Here is a 5,708-nt window from a genome sequence, read left to right as displayed (position 1 = left end):
TCTCAGTGATGCTAAGAGCAATCAAGACTCAACTATAAGGCTCTATGCACACAGCCCACACAGGGACACACCTAGAGTGCCCAACTCAGGTGACTTGGGAGGCTGAGCCACTGGACCCTACAGGACACCTTCTATACAAGGCCACTCTACCAATTCTAGGAGACATAGTAACTCTACCTAATACATAGAAACAAACACAGGGAAGCAGCCAAAATGCGGAGACAAAGAAACATGTCACAGATGAAGGAAATAGGAAGCAAACAAACTACTGGATACAGAGTTCAAAACCATGGTTATAAGGTTACTCAAGGATCTTTATGAGAGCTTCAAGGGACTTAGAATGTCAAAGAAATGAAAAGGGACCAGTCAGAAAGTAAGCATAAACTAACTGAAATAAAGAATAATTTACAGGGATTCAACAGTACAGCAGAGGATTCTGAGAATCAAATCAACGATTTGGAATGTGAGCAAGCAAAAAAAAACCCAATCAGAACAACAAAAGGAAAAAAGAATCCAAATATATGAACATAGTGTAAGGAACCTCTGGGCTAACTTCAAGCGTACCAACATTTGCATTATGAGGGTGCCAGAAGGATAAGAGAGAGAGCAAGATATTGAAAGCCTACTTGAAGAAATAATGACAGAAAATTTCCCCTACCTGGTGAAAGTAATAAACTTACAAGTCCAAGAAGCATGGAGATTCCCAAACAAGAGGAACCCAAAGAGGACCACACCAAGATACATCATAATTAAAATGCCAAGGGTTAAAGATAAAGAGAATCTTAAAAGCAGCAAGAGAAAGACAGTTAGTTACCTTCAAGGGACCTCCCATAAGACTGTCAGCTGATTTCTCAACAGAAACTTTGCAGGCCAAAAGGGAGTGGCAAGAAATATTCAAAGAGATGAATAGCAAGGACCTATGACTAAGATTACTCTACCCAGCAAAGATGTTATTTAGAATTGAGGGTCAAATAAAGAGCTTCCCACACAAGAAAAAACTAAAGGAATTCATCACCATCAAACCAGTATTACATAAAATGTTAAAGGGCATTCATTAAGAAGAGGAAAAAGAAGAAAAATGATAAAAAAAAATATGAACAATAAAATGGCAATAAATACATATCTATCAACAATTGAATATTAAAATCAAAATAAATGAACAATAAATCTAATGAACAAAATAAACTGGTGAATAAAATAGAATCAGAGGCATGGAAACATGGAACAGACTGACAAATCTCAGAGGGAAAGGGGGAGTGGGAAGAGATTAACTAAAGGCCTGGGGTGAGGTGGGAACTGGTGGAGAGGAGCAATGGGGGAAAATAAGGGAGTCATCTATAATAATCTCTAAAATAAAGATTTAAAAAATAAAAAAAGAAATACAGGACTTGTACTCTTGAAAACAACAGTGTATTCCTTATGTTGTACTTTACATCTGTGACTATTTTGTAACTGTCTATTTGTACTTCTTAGAATGGGTTTAACTGTCTATTGCTTAGAATAGTTGCTAATTGTATATTTACCTCAGATGAGGGATATAAAGTGATCTTTCAATAATAAACTCACTATTTTTTGTATATTAAAGAAAGGGAATGGTTGCTAGAAGCTAAAGGAATTAGGTAAAGGGAAATTACTGTTTAATGGAAACAGAGTTGCAGTTTGAGAAGATGACAAAGTTCTGGAAATGAATGGTGGTGATAGTTGCACAATAATGTGAATGTATTTAATGCCATGGGACTGGTACACTTAAAGATGGTTAAAATGATAAACTTTTTGCTATATATATTTTACCACAATATAAACACATAAAATAAGGCATAATTAAAAAATTTCCTGCCGAAACCGGTTTGGCTCAGTGGATGGAGCATCGGCCTGCGGACTGAAGGGTCCCGGGTTCAGTTCCGGTCAAGGGCATGTACCTGGGTTGTGGGCACTTCCCCAGTGGGGGATGTGCAGGAGGCAGCTGATCGGTGTTTCTCTCTCATCGATGTTTCTAACTCTCTATCTCTCTCCCTTCCTCTCTGTAAAAAATCAATAATAATAAATATATATATATATATATAAATTCCTAAGTCTCATTTCCTGAAAATAAGCAGTTTAAAAGAATCAATATCCCAAAAGGCATGCTTCGGGGTGGCAAATCCCCACCGCCCACTAGCTACATCTCTGCTGGACATCTAAGTGCTTAAAGAAATCTCTAATTGCTTCTATTTGGTAGACTTAAGGCATAATTAAGGCAACACCAACAAGGAGGGAACTGACCATATCAAGGCATCTTGGGGGAAGCATTCCGATTGTCGGTTTAAGACAATCAAACTTTATTTTCTCATAGATCTGGAGGTTAGATGTCTGAAGTCAAGGTGTCAGCAAGGCCATGCTCTTTCTTAAGGCTCCAGGAAGAATTGGTTCCATGCATCTCTCCCAGCTTCTGGTGGTTTCCAGTGTTCCTCAGCTTATAGACTCATTGTTCCAATCTCTGTCTTCATGTGGTGTGTGTCTTCATGTTGTCTTCCCTGTTTGTGTGTCTGTGTGTCTTCCCCTCTTCTTTCAAGGACACCTATCAGAATCTATTTAAGGCTCACCCTCTAAATGGATGCCTACTTTGCTCTGCACCTAATGGAGGGGTATTAAAACATGTCCAAGTTTTTAAAAAACAAATATATCCACAAATTCTTCAACAGTATTTCTATCTGAGGTGGAATCTAATTCCTTTCCCCTTGTGTATGGGCTGGTCGCACTGATTTGCTTCTAATTCAGTGTAGGAGGAGTAATACTGAGTGACTTCTAAGGCCAAGTCGTAGAAGGTAATATAGCTTCTGTTAGACTCTGACATATGCCTTTGTGTGAATCCTCCCAGCCCAGGTATCAGATATGAGTGAAGAATCCATCAAAAGGACACTAGTCCCAGCCACCATTGAATTAGTTTTGTCTTTTCAGAAGTCTTGTCTAATGTCTTCTTGGTTGACCTCTCCATGTTGGCACTTCATTTGAAAGACTTCATCTTCTAATTGCACAATATTCCTTTCAATCTCATAATTCTTACTGACCAGTGATATCTAGTTTGACTTCATTTCTCTTAATTTAGATCCATCTGTGAATTGAATGATTTTTTTTGCTACCAATTTAAATATTTAACATGTTTCCTTAACTTCTGGAGCTCTTTCTGTGTGTTCAATCACATGAATTAGATTTTCATGATATACTTTCTAGGCATTGCATCCATGCTGTGACATTAGTCTCAGATTCTCAATTAAAACTGCTTGATGCTCTAACTGGGCCATAGAATTGTTTACACATTCTTGTCATGTAGTGGTTTCATTTTTCTGACCCAAGGAAGGAGCTGGAGGTTGATATTGTTTCATATAGAGCAATTCAATTGGTTGTCCAGAAGCCAGTCTTTTAAATTCCTTTCTTATTATTTTCTCCCTTCCTTCCTTCCTTCCTTCCTTCCTTCCTTCCTTCCTTCCTTCTTTCCTTCCTTCCTTTTTCTTTCTTTCTTTTTTTTAATTGATTCAGAGAAAAAGAGAAAGGGAGAGAAAGAGAAACACTCATTTGTTGTTCCACTTATTTATGTATTTATTGGTTGATTCTTGTATGTGCCCTGACCAAGGATGGAACCCTAAACCTTGGTGCATCAGGATGACACTCTAACCAACTGAACTACCTGTCCAGGGCCTCATTATGTCCTTTTCAAAAGCAGAATAATCTGAGACTTTCAGGTAGCTCAAGTAGTTCTTAGTAGGTCGGTGTCTCAATTGAGTTGCCTCAATCACCAGCACCGCAGCTGCTTCCGGTACACCAGGTATTTCATAACCTTGGTCCATCCACCACAACCTCTCCAGACACCAAACCTGTGCCTGCCATTCTTAAACTTGCCTGAGTTTTTGTGATAGGATTATGATTTTAGAAAAAAAAATTAAGTTTACATGTTCTTTGAATTACATGATCTGGATGTTTCTCTCAAGCGAATGTGTTTTTGGTATTGACAATGATTGGCTTCTCCCCTCTGTCTCATAGATAGTTTTTCATTTCTTCATTGCATTCATTTGACATCTTTATTGTCCAATTAAATTCTCTTTTCCTTTCATTATTCTTCTTCTCTAGAATTTAATGGGAGTTCCTATTTCCTCAGACAGTTGCCATACTGGATATTATAATTACTTTACCATTCTGATAAGTAAAGAATATATATCAAAAATTTGTATTTATTTAGTAATGACATTTATTTTTTTAAATGGTTTTCATTTCAATTTCTTCTTTGGTGAATTGCTTGCTCTTAACTTTTTCTAATTTTTCTTCATGGTGCCTTGGTTGTTTATAGAAGACATATCTTATAAGGCAAAGGGATAGTCTGGAAAAATAACTTAAGACTTATGTAAGAGGCATTAAAAGCCTGACTGAGCATTTAAAGCCAATATATTAAACAATAAGACTTTACATCAATTATCTGCATCAGGGAAAGGCCAATTGATTTTGAACCTTTTATTTTTTTTTAATATATATTTTGATTTTTTACAGAGAGGAAGGGAGAGGGAAAGAGAGTTAGAAACATCAATGAGAGAGAAGCATCGATCAGCTGCCTCCTGTACATCCGCTACCAGGGATGTGCCTGCAACCAAGGTACATGCCCTTGACTGGAATCGAACCCGGGACCCTTCAGTCCGCAGGCTGACGCTCTATCCACTGAGCCAAACCGGTCAGGGCGATTTTGAACCTTTTAAAACTATAAAATATAATATGTCTATAGAAAGTGTAAGATACACTTATACCTTTACTTATACCATGTCTCTGGCCCAGGTCTCGTCTACCAGCATCCTTGAAATAGTAACAGGCTGATTAGCAAAGGGATAGTCTGGAAAAAAACAGTTTTTTTAGTTACTAACTCCCCCGTCTGGCAGGCTCAGCATGCACACCTTCTACTGCCCTACACACACCCGCTTATAGAAGACCTCCTCTACACCAGCACCAGGGGCCGCCGTGTCACAATGGTTCTGAGGGTCCTGGAGTGTCAGACAGCTGCAGCCAGAGCCAGAGCCAGAGCCAGAGCAAGCTGTCCTGGTACATCCTGGCCAGCTGACCTATGATGAAAGGAATGCGTTAGGATGAAGAGAATGCAGTAGCCGCGGTAGCCCCAGCCAGATCACACTGTTCCCTATAAGGCCCGTGGGCGACTCTTAGGAATTCATCACCCCCTTCCTTGTCTCACAGCTTGTGCTGGTGGCTGTCCTCAAAGGGTTTGGTGTTGTTGAGCCAGTCAATCTACACAGACAGTAATTTTTCAATGTTCTTTCCCTGATTTTGATGTTTTTATTGTGGTTATATTTGTGGAAAATATACACATTTGGAGTGATGGGTGTGGAGTTGGGATTTTATTTCACTTTTATTACAAGCTAATCAGTTAGCCTGTTACTATTTCAAGGATGCTGGTAGAAGAGACCTGGGCCAGAGACAAAGTATTTTATTACTCCTGGCATAGGAAATAGTGTGAACAGTGGGAAATATGTCTATTCCCCATTTCCATTGGACACAGCACAGAGAGCCCAGATGGCACCTGCATATGCAGTGGGTTGCAATACTGGGAGAAGAAACACTGAACTTGGGGAGCCTGCTGTTTTATAGGAAACAGTAAGCAAGCCTGATCTTTGTCCAGAATGTTACATCACACATCAAGGTTGCTCAGTGCAAATAGAACCCTGATACATTCCCAA

The 5,708-nt window shown here is 38.9% G+C and overlaps 1 pseudogene; it reads right to left on the bottom strand.

Moving 5' to 3' along the window:
• Window positions 1-2,933: 2,933 nt before the first annotated feature.
• LOC118649811 lies at window positions 2,934-3,864 on the bottom strand (annotated as a pseudogene).
• Between the last annotated feature and the right edge of the window lie 1,844 nt (window positions 3,865-5,708).

This window comes from Myotis myotis, unplaced genomic scaffold (assembly GCF_014108235.1).
Source record: "Myotis myotis isolate mMyoMyo1 unplaced genomic scaffold, mMyoMyo1.p scaffold_m19_p_3, whole genome shotgun sequence".
In the NCBI taxonomy this organism is placed as follows: Eukaryota; Metazoa; Chordata; class Mammalia; order Chiroptera; family Vespertilionidae; genus Myotis; species Myotis myotis.
This window is presented reverse-complemented; position numbering and strand designations above follow the sequence as displayed.